Source organism: Glandiceps talaboti, chromosome 1 (genome assembly GCF_964340395.1).
Source record: "Glandiceps talaboti chromosome 1, keGlaTala1.1, whole genome shotgun sequence".
Classification (NCBI taxonomy): Eukaryota; Metazoa; Hemichordata; class Enteropneusta; family Spengelidae; genus Glandiceps; species Glandiceps talaboti.
In genome coordinates, this window is record NC_135549.1 from 24,629,958 (window position 1) to 24,651,673 (window position 21,716).

The 21,716-nt window shown below is 36.0% G+C and overlaps 1 long non-coding RNA gene across 1 annotated transcript; it reads left to right on the top strand.

Annotated features, from left to right (window-relative positions):
• The first annotated feature begins 3,800 nt into the window (after positions 1–3,800).
• On the top strand, positions 3,801–6,130 carry LOC144453482 (uncharacterized). Its single transcript, XR_013482418.1, has 4 exons — positions 3,801–3,824; positions 4,736–4,868; positions 5,248–5,317; positions 6,084–6,130. It is a non-coding gene; the product is annotated as an uncharacterized LOC144453482 (long non-coding RNA).
• Positions 6,131–21,716: the final 15,586 nt, after the last annotated feature.

Sequence of the window (21,716 nt, forward strand, 5' to 3'; positions counted from 1 at the left end):
ACTTTCGTCAGAGGAGTATGGAAAATACAGGGTCACAATTTGATATTGTTCTAAACATTATTCGCTTGGTGGCACTAGAAGTTATAATATCGACTGGCCGGCCGAACCTTTCCTTTAGTTAAAACAACCTATTGCAATGGAAACTGTGATTTATTGGTTGTGAATGAATTCCAGAATGTTCGCAGCAGTCCTTTTATTTCACCAACAAAATGCTTAGTTTTATGTTATAACTTGAATCTTAAAATCACTTCAGATTATCGAAAAAACATTGTTGTTTCCTGCAGATAGAATGTATGGAGAAGGATAGCCCGTGTCCGAGCCGACATTTTCAAAGGGAACGCTACACTACAGGGACACAACGGGTAAGACAGGTGCCGCTCTTGAATTCAATTATACCTAATTATTTCTGAATACCTAATGTTGAAATTTCATTTTTGTGTGTGTGATTATTTAAGGAAACAAGTCTATTATATTTCAGGTATGTCAAGCTTGCCATAACCAGTGCCTGTCCTGTACTAGTCAAGGACCGCAGAGCTGTACTGGATGTGCTAACAAGAAGTATAAGGATACCTGTGTGTCCGAGTGTCCTTCTCTAACCATCTTAAATGAAGACAATGTATGTCATGAAGCAAGTAAGTTGAGACGTGAAACAATTATAGACTTTAAGTTTAGGGTGTACCTTATATGATACTCAGTATGTTTCGGTAATTGTTCATCGAACTTTCAATATAACTAATTAGCTGACAACATTGGTAAGTTTCGTCCGAGAAATTCCTGCGTTGCCTGTAAACGACAAACGGACATACCAAAAACAAATATGACGAATACGTTTCATACACATCATTCTGAAGTAACACGCCATGTTGTGTGTTGATATTCGATGACAATGTCCAAAGTACTGCAGTAAGACGCTACCTGAATGGTTGTGTGAATCACTTATCAGAACTGAGTGAACATGGGCTTGGGTTCAGATTTAGAGGCGGCCGGCAAGACAAAAACGTAAACACGTATCGCACGTGGAAGGTAATTCAAGCAAAATAACCGAGGTAAAATAACAAAAACGAACGATTAGTCGACATCTACATCGGATTTTAATCAGATTGCCTTCATATGTGCGTCACTTACGTTAGCGCATGTAAGACAAGTTATAAGAGTGCCACTTTCACAATGCGTCATTTGCCTTATGTGTGACATTTATATTTACTCATGCATCATTTCCCGTATGTCGGTAATTTATTTTCATGCGTGCGTCATTTTTGTGATGCGCCATTTACCTGTATGTGTTATTTACTCTCATGCATGCGTCATTAACCTTTAATGTGTGTCACTTATGTTAGCCTGTGCAAAGCAATTATTTTACATTCAGCAACAAAGTACCCTCATGATTGAATCTTTTCATCACGTGTACAAAAACGGTGGTGTGTAAATTTCTTACCATCTGATATCGTGTAAATTTCACCTAGCCAAGTATATGTGCAAATTTTCACTTACGTGACAAGCACCCTCATAGATATGAATCAATTATCATGTGTACAAATACGGCAGTGTGTAAATTTCTCACCATATCTTATAGTGGATAAATTTCACCTTACTGTTTGTCATTCATTTTCGTGTGTATGTCATTTACATTTATTGTGCGTCACTTTCATAGTGCCTCATTTGCCTTATGCTCATTTATATTCAAACATGCGTCGGTGTGTGTGTCATTTACTTTCACACGTACATCATTTGCCTTGTGTTTGTGTCATTTATTTTTATGATGCACCATTTACCTTTATGCGTGTGTCATTTATTTTCGTACGTGCGTATAGTTTGCTATTATGTGTGGGTAAATTACTATCATGCAGTCATTTACCTTGATATTTGTATCACTTTAGGATAGCACGTGTAAACCAATTATTTCACATTCAGCACCTCATAGTGGTCTAAAACTTACATGCAAATTATATCAAAATGATTAGGGGGTCAAAAAGTGTACTACAAACCCACAGCATTATTTTAGTCCAATATGATGTTTCAAAGCAAAATAATCTTCATGACGATGTGTAAATTAAGTGTAAAAATATTTTTTTTGTGTAAATATTTTTAATTACAGAGTACTCGTACTTTTTTCTCTCTGTACAGTTTGCCCAGGACTTGGCCATATTGCAAATAGAGGTATCGATCAGATAGATAAAAACAATATCAACAAGTTCAGAAATTGTACAACAATAGACGGTAGCATCATTATCACTCAGAGTAGTCTCGATGGGTAAGTCTAATCTTTTCAATCTGTTATATATATTTCTAAATATATTGACAAAACCCTAATTTCGTTTACTTGTAGTTAGCCCGCTATATTCCTTGAAGATGCCAATGCATTGGAGACTGTGTACTGTTACATACTAAGGTATTTTTTAAATATATATTACAGTACTCCATTGTCTGGTGTTAATGGAATACAACCTACAGATTTGGAGGTGTTCAGTACGGTCAAGAAAATCACAGGATATTTAGTCGTCGTCTTTAGTGGGACAAATCAAGTCGATCTCAGTGCATTCAGGAATTTGGAAGTTATATCGGGACAACAGTTATTCGAGTGAGTAGCCATAATTCACAAAGTACATGTACTATGTTTAGCCCCTTTCGTCCACTTGTAAATTGTAGACATTTTGTGGTACTTAATTATGGCAGCCCAGCAATATATATATATCAACCCTACACAAGATCTTCAACCAACATACAATGAAAGTTAGTTACAGCTGCATGCCAAACGTCGCCAACATCATCAAAACACGTAACAACAAAATCGCGAACAACAATACAACGACCAAAGAGAAATCCTGCAACTGCCGAAATAAAAGTACATGCCCCCTACAGGAAAGCTGCCTGACCACCAGTATAATCTACAACGCAGAAGTAAAAAGAGAGGAATGCAACCAACCCCCCAAACTGTACATCGGCCTGACTGAACATGCCTTCAAACAAAGATACATTAACCACAACCTAACCTTCAGACACGAAAAATACGCAAACAGCACTGAACTTTCGAAATACATCTGGCAGCTGAAAAGAAATAAAAAAACGTTCAAAGTAGACTGGTCTATATCACAGAGAGCACGCCCATACAGTAACGAAACCAAACGATGCGACCTCTGCCTAACTGAAAAACTCTGCATCCTCAACGCCGACAAACAAACACTTCTCAACAAAAAATCTGAACTCATCTCAAAGTGCCGACACGAAAACAAGTTCTACATAGCGAACTTCAAAAGTAACATCACCTGACAAATCTGAGGACCCCTTGTATGCATAGAAACAATACACAATTAACTGCCAATAAATTCTTTCACACCTTACACATATAAATACAGTAACACAACGAGTAGCTGACAGTTGTCTGATGAACGCATTGAGCGTGAAACTCGGAGTTACAACTTAGCACCTCAAGTTCCAACCAACTTACTTTGATTATATATATATATATATATATATATATATATATATATATATATATATATATATATATATATATATATATTAATTCATAGGATGTTACTCGTTTATATATACTCTACATCCGTCAGTTTTACTAGTAATTTGTCTGTGAACTAATACTATTTTTTTTTTAAATGAACATTGCAGAGGTTATGCTCTTTTTATTATGGGTACACATCTTAGATCCCTGGGAATGGTATTTCTGAAAGAAATCAGTACTGGCAACGTTTTGATAAGATACAATTCGTATATGTGCTACGTGAGAAAAAGTATGTTTAATGATATCCTCATTGATCCAAACACCCAGAGGGCAAAAGTTGAAAAAAATGGACAGAGAGGATTTTGTCGTAAGTATTGTCTCTTTTAAAGAATAGTTCAGTTTTGTGTATTCAGAGATACGTGTAAACACAATTATAAATGTCTTTTTTTTCAAAATAGCTTATTATTTTGTTAGTGTTCAGTCGTGCTACAGATATGATAAATATGTATATGTATGTGTGCTGATGACAAAACGTCCATGTCAACTTATTCCCAGGCTTGAAATGAAAGCTAACAAATATGATTAAATATTAACACTTCAAATACTCCAAATCTTATGTTTAATCAAGATGAATTCATTTTGGTTTTTTCGATTAACAAAAATGAAAGGTGATTCTTGATATGGAAATTGCTTGATTACATACCAACTAACCATCGGCCTGTGTGCCACTGTGTCGCCAGCAAAAGGAGCCAAAGTCTCTTATCCCTTTTGGAAAACACACTTCGCCCAAACGTAAAAGAAATTTTCCTGGCGTTTACAACACCCTTAATTGTCATATGCCCGTGCCAGCTAAACTTTAATTGTCCTTTTCATAAGATTAGCATGGGATGTCCTATACATTCAGAGTCTTGTATTACAGATCAATGGAGTCAATAAGATATCCACCATATATCTTAACAACCATGTGTTTTCCTTGAAAAAAATATCAACACAGAAAAAGATATGAGAATTTAATTAGCTGGAGTGAATTATGATGTATGTATTTTGCTTGTAAGGTATGTCATTATTTACATTGATACATATGGATTGCTAAAATTCTAGTCTATAATGCAATATAGATGTTGATGAAATGTACATTTAAGAAGGGACACAGTGAGGCTAAACTAACGAGTTTAAATGTAATTGAGTATAAGTCATTGAGATATTACTGATCAAGAATATCATAGCATACAGCGTTATTTCTGAAATATAATTGAACTACTGACTTTAATTTCTCAGAACGTGAAGGAGCTATATGTCATGAAGAGTGTACAGATGTTGGATGTTGGGGACCTGGTGCCTCTGAATGCAGAGAATGTAAACATTTCAGTCTTGGAGACGAATGTGTTGAACAGTGTCTACTTGACCAGGGGTAAGTATTCAAACATTTATTGAAACATTTGAAAACAATTGCTGGCAGGTAAGATTGATTTACTTGGGCAGACCTATCTTACATTTACATATCCACTTTTTGATTTTATTTAAGCCAGGAAGTTTTGTAAAGCTCTATGCATGACATCAACTTAAAATCTTTGACATGAAGTGAACATCACAATGCTCTGTTATTTTAAGTGAAAATCAATATGAAAATAGTAAATAGCCAACATACTTTGAAATTGACGAAGATGATATACACATAAATGAAGTTCAAAGTTATTTAAACGTATTATCTAACCCATTTATAAGACTCTCATTTATAAGTACTAAATCACAGTGCTAATATCTTAATCTCTTTTTCAAATCGTTTTCAGACAGTACATAGTATCTGACAAGGAGTGTGGATATTGTGATACTGAGTGCACTGATTCTTGTACTGGTCCAGTAAGTTAGTTTTCATACAAGACTTTCTTCTTTCTGCATTTTAATAATTCATTACTTCCCTTCCTGTATTGACATTTAAACCTTATGAAATAAATATCTAAAGCGTGCCTGTATATTGTAATTAGAACCGAATTTGGCGTTATGAGAATTTCCTGTTTTTCCAGTGTTGTTTTATTCATCTTGGATTGATGGACCACAATATTTTTAAATACAGCAGAAGAAAGTAAGCTGTGTGGGAATAAAATTCAGCGCTGATTACAATGTTTGCTTGTGTCTCGTCTGTTGCAGACTATGATTCATATACACAAATACTGTCGTTGCATGTGTCTGTCTCTTGCTGAGGGTGATTTACTAAACAAAGGCTACATATGAAAGACAGCAAGCGTCCCTGTCATAATTTTAATAGAACGAAAACAAACATGTGTGAAATAGCTGTATCACGATGGTACACTACGTGCAGATTGTACAGTGCAGATACTTGCAACAATTGCGCTGCATCACTATGTACATGAATCATCATTAGCAAGAGACAGACACAGGCAACAATTGTCACAGTGTCTGATCTGACCCTTTTCTTCCTGTATAGCTTATGTATGACACGACCTTACAATAGTAAAGTAATATTTCGTTGCCGTTTGGTCCTCTAAACTTGAATCTATATATAAAATATAACTTTATCATATTTGATTTTAAATATATTGAGTATATGTATATCACTAGTAATATGTCCTTTTAATAAATGTGTATGCCTATTTCATTATCCTAGGGTGCTGATGACTGTACATAGTGCTACAGCAGCCACCAGAAGGATGCTCATAGTATAACCAATGGCAACTGGAAAAGAACTTGATCATCATTTATCAAAAGCGACCGCTGTTTAGTAATGAGGCAATGCTTAATGCTAAAGCTCAAACCGAGTATAAACGAAGTAATGATACTTTTTTGTGAAATTGTGTAAATTGAATCAAACAGAAACCAAGCCAGATACATTATAGTCAGCGTTAATTTTGATGTGCTATGATTGGATTTATCTTGAATGTATGATAATATGGCTAAGCCATGCAAACAAACATTGTGGTTACCATATAAACAAATATTATACTATAACAATGATATCCATTATAATTTGAGAGGCATATCTTCTCTTATCAGCTACAGTAATTATGGTCGATTTTATGGGCACATATATCCTGCAATGCCTCGGAAAATCACCATCAACATTATCAGCTTATATTGTGCACGGGCTGACGGTAAGCCCCAATTGCTTGCAAGTATATCCCAGATGTTCTCATCTGATCAGTTTATATCATTTTGACATTTCCGTCATTTGTTTCAAAATTCGTACCGTGACTTGTTTTTTTTTTCTTGATAATTGAGAATGGGTTTGTGTTTTCTTGAATTCAAACAAAGTAAGATTAAAGTTTTACTATTTCCATGGCACTAACTACGTTAATTGTCAATAATTCTGCTACCCAAATCAATCGTAGCCAATAGCCGAACTAGTGACGTCAGTATCAATTTTTTAAGATCAGCAAGTATTGTAGTAAAATGATACATTGCATATGAGACGATGTATGTGGTGAAACTGGAATATACTTTATTTATCAAAGCCCCGCGAGTTCGGCCTCACGGCCTCACTCCAAAACCAGAGCCAGGAGAGATGCTCCACGGTCAAAACCCAAGTAGCTCAAACATGTGACTGTAAGGTCGTTACAATAATTAAATCACAATCAGTCACACATAGAAGACGAGCTTTCAAAGATAACAATAGGTCACGCATAACTATGAGCGTCATGATAATTCTTGCATAATGCAGAGACTACCATTGCCTCTAAGGTAGTGCAGTGGAAGATAACTGGGATTTCATCTGTTATTCTAAAAAGATAGGGCGCATGCGCACTTCCCCTACATTTTCCTGTAATGTGACAATAGTCTCTTACTTTAACATCAGGCTCTGTTGAATTTTGTCTATCAGCTGAAATGTTCTTTTTAAATCCGTTGGCAATATTTGTTGAAGAAGTATAATGACGCAATGACGTCATTGGTGCGGACCTGCGCTAATAGTTTCGGCAAGGTAGATCAGACCGCGCCCTCAACGGCTCATATGTCAGCCTACATAAACACCTCCTGTGTCGTTATATGACTGTGTCAGATGCAACAAATGTAAACTGCTTTGAGTACAGTGTGGAGAAAGTGCTTTATAAACCATTAACATTTGATGGAATCTAGGGAAGTAGCAGACATCAGCATCAGGTAGATGACAGTGACTTGGAAAATGTCTTGCTTCAAAGGGGTGCGACATGTGCCCATCCACAGAGCAACCAAATTTTCCGAATGGGAAGAAATTCACCCCAGCTTACTTTAATTATTATATATCTGATACCATTTAACACGATGGAAAACAACATATCGGAAAACAAATAACATACATTGACGTGTTACATCTGGTTGGTATCAACATGTCACCGACTCAACGCTGAGGGCGCGCCAAATTTAAGAAAGAAATTAGACAACTGGGACCTTTCAGCAATGTGCGCACCTCGATGTAGGATGGTAAAGTTAATACCAACATAACAACATAGGCAATGTTGGTATTATTTGTGTTCAGCCAGACTATAATATGTAGCAACGTTAGTCAGATGTTTTGTCGAGCAAGTCGACGACGTGTTTTTAATTGAAAATCTAACACAAGTAGGATACGACTTGAATTCCTGGACTTGTTATATTATCCTGGTGTGACCAACTCGGTATTGACTTGTACGTTACACTCGAATTCTTTCATTTAAGTGTGGCATATAACGGAGTTTACCCTTAGGAGGAGGACGAGGGGAGGGGGAGGAGGGGACATTTGACAATGGTGCTTCATTTTTTGTCGTGCCAGACTATATAAAATGTATTAATCTCAGGAAGTTTTATGTCGAGCCAAGCGATGATTGCTATCAACGTACGGTTGGCTTCCATTGTACCACAAACAGTTAAAAATCATGACAATGGCCATTTTTAAGATAAAATTAAGAATATCTAAGATTCTAAGCAATTTATAGTGAAGTAAGAAACATAGTTATAGTCTAGCCACACCGTACCATCTTTCATTACAATTTATTGTAATATGTGTATTTATTACCACGTAACATATAACAATTCCCATGGGAATTGGCAGGGGTATAACATTTAGAAAAGAAACTAACAAATAAAACAAACCATGAAAATACTAGAACGAACATCGTATGTTGCTTAATAATGGGTGTTTACGATTCATGCATATACAACAATAGTTATACAGATATTACAGAACTCTCTAAGTTATATTTAGTTCAAAATAAAGGTTTAAGAATACCAACAAGAAGTTGATAAATAAGTTGATTGATAGAGAGGGTTGTACGCCATAGGCTGTTATAGCAACTACGGTATGCATAGTCAGTAGAGCGAGAAGTACGCCGTCTAGTCGTAATACAGTACACAGCTTGCTGTTGCTGCCAAGCCCAACTGTTCAGCATTGGGTGTTATATACTATTCTTGATGAGTAAAGCGCTGGGTAAAAGTACAATTAGTCCACACATGATTTACCTGAGTTCCACGGTACCATGTCTCAAAGCAAAGCACACTCAGATAAAGAAAGACAAGTAGTTTATCTGTTTACGTATAAATGAACAGCAGTTTTAAGCAATACATTTAAAAAACAAGTCTCAGTGTGGGGCAATGCATGTGTACACAGCTAGAACGTAATTTTCATATCAAAGTTTTTGGAACGTCTCTTAGGACCAATTCTGGAGACGAATATCGCTGTTCTTTAATTTTCTGTGTGAAATAACATAAACATACATGAGGAAACGTCACGTTTAACCCAACGTATCTGCCAGCCCCGATCGAGCCACACGCCATGATCTTTTCAAAATGAGACAAGCCCAAGGTTAATGTATGAAGTTATCATTTAATTAAAAACCGAACACAGAGTTCATTATTAGTTAAACCGAACATCAGTTATCTGAATTCCAAAACTACAAATGATGCGATAGCAAATGTTCAATTGCACAGATAGTTAATCATACAATGTACAATGTATCTTCTCACTTCGTAAAAACATTGGAGTGTGTAGTATTCTGTCACCAATGCCGCTGAAAAATTGATACATGTACATTGCAGTGAGCTTTAAACCTAGCTTGACTGCCTGTACGTCTGATCTATTTCTATCAGCAAATTTATTTGCAACCTCAATGTACAACGACAATCATCCCCGGATTTACTTTCTTTTTGATAAAGGTGTGGACAATTTTTCAGAGGTCATTGTTAGGTTACAAATCACCTTTTCAATAAACGTTTGTGGTCCGTGACCACAATTGTCGTTTAGCACGTTTCTATTCTACATACTTGTAGGAACGAATAATGTATTCTATGAGAACTAGACAGATACATGCATATGTATAATGTTGGAACGCCACTTGGGGCAATACTTGTCAATTGTGGTCAAAAACGGTGTTAACAATTGATAACCTCATGCCATAAGAAATTATACTTGCAACCGTTTAATTGCAGCATACATCTCCACACTTTGGCATAGAAAGAGAGAAAGAGAGAGAGAGAGAGAGAGAGAGAGAGAGAGAGAGAGAGAGAGAGAGAGAACCCCATACATACATACATACATACATACATACATACATACATACATACATACATACATACATACATATATACATACATACATACATACATACATACATACATACATTACGTTATGTGAAATTTACATTATTGAACGATATTTGTTCTCACAGCTGGTGCAAACATTGCTTCATCGGTACACGCTTGAAAAGGGTCACGTGCATGATGACGATGAAGGATTATCTAACGCCAAGGCTTAACGAAAGAAACATTCAAGTTATTACTTAATTTCTCATACTAATAGCAGTAGCAAGTGTATGTATTTTCGTTTCTCATTGTCCCATGGAATAGAATTTGTAAGATTTGTGACAGTGGTGACGTAGAAGATATATATCACTTTTTTTAGTGTGTTCCTTCTACGCCGATGAGAGGAAAAAATACATCCCAATAGAATTCATAGCGAGCCAAATCTTAATAAATTCATAAGACTAATGAGAACAAACAAACCTGAACTTCTAACATCATTATGTAAATTTATATACAGTGCATTTAAACAAAGAGAGATGCTTACAAGTGAAATAATGTAATATTAGTATTTATTGGAAGCATTGATATGTGACTTTGACTTTGAGTTTGTTGTAAATCTCTTACGTTGTATATGGGCCGGAGGCCTTGTAAAGCAATAAACGTATTATTATTATGTGCCGTCCAAGAACGTACCAAAGGTTGAATATGCATTCTGGTCTGTATAGACAGTGGATTATAATTAGGCAACGGGGTATCTGTAGACACACGAATGTAGAGAATAAAACATTGGCGTTGATACACCATGTTTCTCAAATAAAATATCAAAAAGGTTGAGATTCATTACACACTAGCTGGAGAGTTTCAGGGGATATTGAATCATTGACAAAGGATGATTCAGAAAGTTTAAAGGGAGTTTGAAATAGAGGACCTATATATAATATCGTTTAATTCTGTCAATGTACTATCAAACATTTGTACATATAGTGTAAGGGTGTTTTTCCCATATATACAAGAAATCTCGAAACATTATATCCTGGTTACTGTCCCCCCCCCCCCCAAGGCGTACAAAACTGTGTTGTTCCGATTACAATTTTAAAATAAGTGGGGTAGGTAGATATTTTATTTCATTTTTTGTTTTCATGTGTGAGTGTCTAGTTCAGGTTTCCATCGTTTCCAAATAGTATGTGTTGTTTACTTCTTCTATCAGATGTACAGCCATTATAGATTGGAAGAATAGTTTTATATTGTCAGTTTAATTTCCGCACTCATTATTTCTTGCGAGACTTCTCGATTTTCGCGATTTTATTACTATTTTTCTCGAATACGTGAAAAAAAAAGTTTAGGGTCGGCGTGAAAAACTAAGTGGGGTTGGGTAACCGGAACCAAACAACTTTTTTTTTTATTTGGCCAAAGTATTTCATGTGTTGAATTTTTTTTCTGTAGTTGCCTTGGTATCTTGATTTTACAAATTGAATGTAGACATTTCGCATTTACAAAATTACAGCTTGATTTTAGGCGCAATTAAATTTTAACATTTGTGACATGTGTGTTCATGTATAATTATGAATAAAAGCAGAATTAAGTCTACAAATTGTATGTTTTATCATTTAAAGAGTGCACGTTTTCTAATAAAATACAATTTGTAAACATTACGATCATGTTGTAAATGTTAATAGCTGGGGTTATCTAGGAGCAACCACTTCAGTCAACTTACGCGTCGCTAGGTTGCAATATCTTCTATCTTGGAATTATATGTACGATTTGTCCTCGACCGTATGTTCACCTACTAATTAACATGATCAAAGTATGTCAACTTATAGTCAGGAAAGTCAAATTGGACATTGTCCTATCTATTTCAAAATAAGAACACCTGCTACAATTTTATATGTTTATGGTCGGTCGATCGACCGACCGACCAGCCAGCCAGTCAACCAACCCACCAACCAACCATTCATCCTACCAATTCAAGCAATCAAACTAACATGTCAAGCAACCAACCAATCAACCAACTTATCAACCAGCCAACCAACCAACCAACCAACCAACCTCCCAACGTGACCAACAAACCAACCAACCAACTAATGAGTAAACAACGCTAGAAGCAAATGTATTTTTGTTTCCTCTCCAGGAAAAATGAAATATTTTATAAAATATAGGAAAAGTAATACACGTTGGAAACCTCATCGACATTGCATTTGATATGACAATAACAAAAGTAATCATTACGTTCACAGTTGAACAACAGGAGTAAACCGAATGTTCCCAACAAATTATATGACCTACATTATATACCAACGCAGCAATATATTCATTAATTAGTCAGTCAGTCAGTCAGTCAGTCAGTCAGTCAGTCGGTCAGTCAGTCAATTTAGCATGTTTAAGTGATAGACCATTCCTTAAAGCCTACACTAGCGGCAATTGGTACGTTTTGAAAAACGTTAGGTACAATAACATCACCTGTGGGTAAACATATTTTTTGTAGCTGTCTACACGATAAATCAAATCAAATTGATTTTTGGGTCCGCACCCAAAAATTCGCACCCTCAATGGCGATCATAATTGCAACTGGTTTCTGTACTGCTCATGGATAATATCGACCACTGAATAACATGCACAATGAGTATGTCTGATTATTTGTATTTTAACAATTTTCAATAGTCTGATCGAAATTGCTACTGCAGTTGTAAGTATTTACACTTTTACACTTGCCACTACACTCCCTACAAATAACATTGACCACTAATTAACTGATATATAATATAATATATATATATATATATATATATATATATATATATATATATATATATATATATATATATATATATATATATATATATATATATATATATTGTTACGTGATGAAAACATGCCCCAGTTGCAGCTAGTGTAGGTTTAAAGTAAAACTAGGTTGTACATAAGATTGATTTATTCATGATCAGGTACTGATATGCACTCATTGCATTGTAGTTTATAACAATCGTGCAACAAAAACCCAGGAATATATTAGATGAACAACACAGTCAATATAAATTGCGCAGTGAATGTGTTTTTTTTCTGTCTCTCCTACATTCATCATGTTAAATTTTAAAATTCACCAACGTATGCTAGAATATCAATTAATAACTTCAACAAATATACAATACTTTCTTTTGAATCAAGTTATTGAAAAAATCGAGGTATCAAGCAGTTGCGTTCTTCATACACGGAAAAAAGTAAGTATGAAAGAGAAAAGTTGTGACATATACATACATAAACATATTATAAATGTACATCTTCTATACAAGGTTCAATATTATTGCATAGAGTGGTACAAGAATAATATAATATCCATCCATCCATCCATCCATCCATCCATACATACATACATACATACATACATACATACACACATACATACATACATACACACATACATACATACATACATACATACATACATACATACATACATACATACATACACACATACATACATACATACATACATACATACATACATACATACATACAATCCATGCATGCATGCGTGCATGCATGCATACATACATACATACATACATACATACATACATACATACATACATACATACATACATACATACACAGACATACGTACGTACGTACGTACGTACATACATGCATGCATGCATGCATACATACATACATACATACATACATTTGTACTTACATACATACATACATACATACATACATACATACTTACGTACGTACGTACATACATACATACATACATACATACATACATACATACATACATACACACACACACATACACACATACATACATACATACATACATACATACATACATACATACATACATACATACATACATGCATACATGCATACATGCATGCATGCATGCATACATACATACATACATACATACATACACACATACATGCATACATACATACACACAGACATACGTACGTACGCATGTATGTACGTACGTACGTACGTACGTACATACATACATACATACATACATACATACATACAGTGCTTTAGACTTCTCAAAATGGAGATTATATTGTTGGCGAATTAATTGGTCAGGTTTTTGTTAGTAAGACGCCATTATAAATCACATTTCGTCATAATTTCATTGCAGTAAAGAATACGTATGGAGGTCAAGTGTGTGTTAATGGAAGGGGTGTTTACCGCTTACGGCATGGGTTTCCTCCGGATTTCTGTAAAGTGTACATTCATTAAGAAAAGTTTACTGAAGTTGTGGAGATGGATTACTTAGGAATTTTAAAAGGTACAGCAAAGACTGCAAAATGAAAAATGAATTTGTTACTATATATCTTACAGAAAGAATTATCTGATTTCGCTCCCTTACATAATTAATTGTCAAAGTGTGTGACTTGTTATTAGGCATAATTTTCTTTTCTAGTCTTCACATTCATCCACAGGAGGAGATCCCGAATACAGCCCTGTAAGACAAGACAAAAATTCATCATCGTTGGAAAATAAATTGCAAATGAAAAATGTACGGACCATTTGGCTGTATTGTGCTTCTTTTACACAGAGAGCCTACGGGATCTACTTTGGTATAATAGATGGCACTAAAAACCAGTATATAGTTTTATTCAAATTGTTTATTAAATGTTTTAGTTCTTTGAGAGTGTGACACTCACTGTAATTTGAGTAGGTGTCCGTCACGTACTATTGATTCGCATGTAGTTATCTGGAAGGTTATGCAATTTATTATCACATTATAACCTTTGCTAGTTTGTGGCTTCGACAAGGTGACAAGTGTATTTTTATTGGATCTTGTGAAACACGATGCATTAGGTACTGATTTATAGACATCTTCTGTTTAACACGTACTTTTCTGGTAGAATGAAGATTTACTTCACACACACACACATACAGATAGATATATAGATAGATAGATATACAGACAGACAGACAGACAGACAGACAGACAGACAGATGCACGCAAACAAACAAACAAACAAACAATACAAATATTCATGAGCTAAGTCGCAGCATCATGAATATACATGAATATAGAATGGGGACGTTCATCACATTGGATGACAACTTAAAGACCTTCTCGGAGTGATTAGCACGTACCTGATTCATCTTCCAATAAACGAAAGTGTCCTATCCCTTCCATCACAATAACCTTTTCATGTCGTCTTGTTACCAGAATTCGAACTTCATATTGACCGATGTCTGTTACAGATACTTCTGTCACGAGAAACACGATCGCGATATCTCCCCTGTCATTACTGTAATCAATGCAGTAATTCCCATGACAACGGTCTTCACATTGGGAACGCTGATGCACTAAGACTGATAGAGATTGGTTACCGTTTTGGCGGGATACCATAATGCGCACGCCCAGTTTAACGCGGATAGGTCGGTCACTTCTCAAAAACATAGGGACACCAATTGTTTGCCCAAGACCTACTTCGTACGTGGCGTCATCCGGAAAGAAACTCATCTGATGAGAAACTGAACAGAGAATTGAACTTGATGAGAAACAACACAAGTCAGTCGTTACTGATCGATTATAGTAAAGGCAGAGGTTAGGCCAATCTTTACTGAAGATATTTAAAGGCAACTTCAGGAAATTTAGAAACGTTGTTTTCAACTCATTCCATCACTTTTATATTATCTTCGGTTACCGAGAAACATCGAGCTCGGGTTTAAACTTGTTTTCAATTCATTGTTGAGTGAAGTTCCTTGCAATGTACAAACTTTCAACGCATTCAGCAGATGACGTACACATGTAATAGCAAAACATATGAATATTCATGTTTCAATTGTTTTATTTCAATGTAATAAGCAGTCATGATGATGATGATGATGATGATGATGTTGATGATGATGATGATGATGATGATGATGATGATGATACAAACCTAAACAAACGAACATTATCAACTTCTGAGAATTTGAGGATACGTGTCATAGGTCACGCATGCGTCGTGACTTCGGAAAACACTAAAGTAGCCATGGTGGATAGTTGGCGATAGCTTACGTGAGCTTTAATATTTCATGGTGCAAAATGACGTTAAATTTAAGAACTAAGACTGAACGTTTTAGCTTTCTTCGTGATTAGATTTGTTTTAAACATTATTGATTAATTTACGAAACGTCTGAAACCAATGGTAGGTTTCCAATTTCGGATTCTCTATCATATTTGATTTAACGAAAGAATTCATGTAACTAAGCCTCTGGTTGTTTTTCAAAGTTGAACGACTAATCATTCATCTTATCTCAGTGCAGATCGATGACAAAGAAATTCAGCCGCCACTCTAAACCAAGGATGGACATTGTGATTACAATTTGACGTTTGACATGTACTGGTATATATCTTTCGACACACCAGAAGTTTTGATATCTTGTTGAAATACGGCGAATGTTTGGACTTGGGACGAATTGTACTACTTAGTCTAGTAATATTTATTTAGGAAACATACCTAGCATCGAACACTTAATTGTTCCTATGCTACTATCAATTCGACATCGCGAGTGGTACGTACTATCAATAGAAAATCACACAGTTACCAGATTAAAGTTCACAGGAAATTGTACCACAGAATTGGTGTCCTTATAGAGAGGTCAGTCGTGTGATGAATAAAACATATATATTTACTAGTGGGGTTTAAGGGAAAAAACAACGTGTACGGTACAGTACATCAGAAGTAAGCGAATAAGAAATTCAGACCTGAATGAAATAATATAAATGGCGCCACCTTTAATTCTTAGTTGTTTGATGAATTCCAAATCCGAATAACGTTTATACAAAAAAAGACAGGGAACTTGACACTTTTTGAACCCGTCATCGTTTTAATTTAATAAAAGAGAAACGTCGACTAAATAGGCAAATTAAGAGTATAACAAATCAAACAAACGTCGATATTCTATGCCAGGTTGGTGTCGTGCTCTTTTATACTAGTCTGCTTTCAGTACTGTTTGACAAAATTTCATGGTCTGAAGACGAACGCTAAAATTTCACACACTGATGGAGGGAAAAATAGATTACTTAAAAAACAAAATAATGTGTACGGGTAGTATTAGTGCCAAGTATTTCGGTCAAAATTATGATGGATTTGAAGGTCCGGGAGAAAACGTTCTCACTGTGAAAATTATTCTTGAATAAAGAAGGTGATCTACAGATGCATCAATTTGAAATATATTCAAAATGGCTGATAACAATAGAGTATATGCATGCCAATTCGATGGAAAAATGATAAACAAAGGTGGAGAAGAACCAAATTTCAGTATCGATTTTAAAGGGACCACTGAGGAGAAAAAATTCACATTATGTTTTTGATAATTTGGTTTTCAAAATACTGGGCCCATGTGCCGAGACGCATTCTTCCTGAAATGGAATATTCCATAAAACGTCATGGGTGCTTGAAATGGGTGATTTTCAGAAGTGATCATTGCACCGTTTGCACCCGTGTCTACAGTAAAAGTTTGCAACTTAACATACAATATATAGATTTACCTTTCAATATTGTCCTAAATGGAGAAGTAATAACAATACGAACCTGCTATAAAAAGAACAAGTCCGAATAACAGAGTGAGACCAACAGATTGTGAAATGTTCATGATTGTCAAGTATTCGTTCGTCTTTGTAACACGACCAAATCCGAGTGTCTCCTCTCAAGATTATCGCACAAAAAAACTTGATTGTGTTCGGAACCGGAGACTCCTTATATATTGTGTTGGGTGAAATCACTTCAAGTAGTTTGCTTTCAGTTTGGTGTTATGTTGACTTTAGCTCCAAATACACCATCCTTGAAGGTTTAGTAGATAGATAATGTTGTCGGTATGTCAGACGAGATTCGACAATATAGTCCTTGGCTTATGACTTTCTAAAGTAACAATTCCACTACACAAACAATATAAATCACATCAATTTGTTCGACGTCATCGCCACTCCTACTCCATGTTTAGAAATGGTAGCAGTCGTTCCGTGATCTTGTTTACTCTGAACACGGACTGAATCATTTGTCTATGCTCTGAATAAAGCCAACAGATAGAGCACTCTTAGGTAGTCTCCATTTTGAACAGGGGGGTGGGGGTGGAATTCAAATTTAAATCAAAATTCTTTGACATCTCTTCATCTCGAATCTGACAGATTGACGTCCATATGCGATCTACCAATATATCATACTAAAATAGATTTTGCCACTACATGTGAAAAGAATATTATGGAAGTAAGAAACCATATTAATTGTTATGAAATGGTTGTACACGTAGTAAAATCCTAAATACGAAAGAAATAAGCACACAAAACAAAACAAACCATGACAAAACAACTATCACGATACCTTTTTCCATGTTCTTTACTGTAAAACCAACCTTAACAATACAATTGCTTGTTTCTTATAGCAATTTCCAAACTAGACACATTGTAAAGTGATGATACAATTAATCTTAATATATATTTGAAATCAAAAGGCAAGTTGCCATATTTGAAAACATACATACATACACACATACATACATACATACATGCATGCATGCACGCACGCACGCACGCGCGCGCACGCACACACACACACACACACACATACATACATACATACATACATACATACATACATACATACATGTACATACATACATACATACATACATTGTACGTATATTAGACAAGCTCAGCAACTGTCTTTGTACATATATGAGATGCGCATCAAAAGGGGATGAGCAAGGCATAGTCAAAGTCAGATCTAGAACACATTTCACCCCTCTAAGTTACACCACACTGCATCCCTTTGTAAACAGCGGGGTTAAGTACCCAATGCTCCCGGAAGCTGTTTTATCTATCATACAGTAGTAATTTTAGAGTGGCCGTCAAAAGATAAACATTAAATTGATTGATTGGCATGGTTATAGTTAGTAGGTTCATGTACAGACGAGAAACTATGGTGATAAAACTAAATGAATCAACATAAATTCACAAATCGACGTAAATCGAGATAAATTGGAGGACAAACGACAACTTCAGACCTAGATAAACGAATATGTCAATAAATAAATAATGTATGTGAATGCACATGTCTATGTCTGTCTGTCTGTCTGTCTATATGTCTGTCTGTCGATCCCGTCCGTCCGCCCGTCCGTCCGTCTGTCCGTAAGTCTGTCTGTCTGTCTGCCTGCCTGCCTGTCCGCCTGCCCGCCTGTCCGCCTGCCTGTATGTATGTATGTATGTATGTATGTATGTATGTATGTATGTATGTGTACATGTATGTGTACATGTATGTATGTATGTATGTATGTATGTATGTATGTATGTATGTATGTGTCTCTCTGTATGTTGTTGTGTCTGTTATTTACAAAACGACATAAAACCGACTAAGCTGATCCGACCATCATCTAATATGGCGAGACCTAGTTAATTGTAGATAGGTGCACGTAGATTGTGAGGTTGCAATAGCCTTAATTGGGGGTCAATTTTCGGTCAATATTCTGACGTAGTCAGATACCACATAACCATGCAAGCAACTAGTTCACAACGTGTCTGCTTTACGGGGAACAAAATAACACCAATGGTCCAGTTCAATCACAGCCGACCTACTTATTGCCCCAGATATACACAAAAGAGTAAACGGGTATTGTTGGGTCGGAATATTTGACGAAGTCAAGACAAGTGAAGGTCAAACGTGTTTGTGAGCAACAATTAGTTTATTTTTTGCAATATAGCTATAACTTCAAGTCTTGCCTTATTAAAGGTTGAATGGATTCATTTTAACTTTATCAGTGCTGAAGTCCGCATAGTCTGTAAGGTACGCCGTGACGGGGCGCCCTCAACCATCGGCCAACCCCTAACACGTGTGAGAGGAGGCCGGTGAGGGCGAAACGTCACGACGTATCTTACAGTCTAAAGCAGATAGTCTAAAGTCCGCACCGACTCTACCATTCTTTACAGCTCCTTACAAGAGCCCCTCAACGTGCCATAAGAACATTAAAATTTCTGTCTATATGCGTTGTAACTCTAGAAATTCAAGCCTTCACAGTATTCAGTTCAGTTCAGTTCAGTTCAGTTGACAAAGGGACGACATATCCGCGGCTAATGGGGGATGGAGTCCCTCAGATCCGTCGTGCGAAGTAAAGTGCAAATCAATGGTATCCGCTTTGTTTCCTTGACGTGATTACATGGTTCGGCAAAGCGTTCGATTCCATTCAATGTTTTATAATGCGAATATTTGCTAGCATTTGTCTTGTTGCGAGGCCAAATATCTGACTTTTAAAGCGCACTTTAACCGTTCATTTTCCGTTGAACGAGGTATAATCTGTTAAGTATATATATTTGGTCTACACAATGGTAACTTCTGTTCAATGTTATGGTGGCCGAGCAGAACACAAGGCGTGCTCTATCATTAAAATGAAGGGTTCCAATCAAAAAGTGGCTTTCATAAAAATTCATCAGGACACCACCACGGCATCCAAGTCGGCCAACAACAAAAACCATTCAACTCACAATGTATGTGACCATATATAATAGGTGTCACAGTCGTGTGTAACTTTAATACAAGCGTAATAAAAGCCACTTTTTAATAAAATTACTTGTGTCTGCTTCGGTTTTTTTAATAGTGTGTAGATGTCCTTTTGTGTTTCATTTCGTGATTTACCGTAACGTATTCATTTATCTATGTACATTCATCACGTCACATTCATCACCTGGACTAATCTGCTAACTTCCCTTCATCCAATCACATACATCTTCAAATTCTAACATCCAGTCTCTTCCTTAATTCCTTCTACATATCTTTCATCACATGATCTTTCCCTTAAAGTATGCGCGGCAGGTTAGCTAAGGCATAAGTGCAGACGTGGCCAGTGCGGCTACGCAAGTGTAACTTTTGTGTATATACTTGCAGGTTAGTTCATACTTTATCTCTCCAGTTTTTTTTTTGTCATTTGTACCGGTACCTTCACTTTTACTGTTATTTATGTAGTCATTTGAATTTTGTTGTAGTTAAGCAGAAGTGCAGACGTGGCCAGTACGGTATACGTACAGTACAAGTTTTGTACTTTGTGTATATTCTAAGTCTTGTAAGTTGTAGAATAAAGATAAATCATCCTACAAGTTCAGAGACTTATTCTTGGTAAACCCACCGTGACACAAGGATAACATAAGTAAACATAGGCAATCGTGAATCGAACAATATGAAATTGGTTCCTTTTCCATCCGACGTTAAAGTAGCATACAATACATTGACAAGAAAATGCACATACAAGTAGAAGGGATATTGTCGTGGTAGATTCGATATCTACAATGTAAATGTATACGATATGTTTATGTATGTATGTATGCATGTATGTATGTATGTATGTATGTATGTACGTACGTACGTACGTATGTATGTATGTATGCATGTACATGTATGTATGTATGTATGTATGTATGTATGTATGTATGTATGTATTTGGGTTGATGTCGACGGTACCCAAGCGGTTAGCTCGTACGGCGCTTACATCAACTCCCGGGGATCGGAACCCGCCAAGCGTCGACTAGGGCTGATTACAATTTTATCACGTGTGTGTGTGTGTGTGTGTGTGTGTGTGTGTGTGTGTGTGTGTGTGTGTGTGTGTAACAAGGGTGATGCCCACGGTGTTACCATGCAGCAACGCAGATTTTCCCTGGGTACTCACCGGTTGACCCCTGCTTGTTCAACACCATGGGACTCTGCTGCTGTGGCGATCATTCAAATTCCATTGTATGAGTAAGTGACGAGATCCACAGTTCAATGTAGGATAAAAACTAGATGCATGG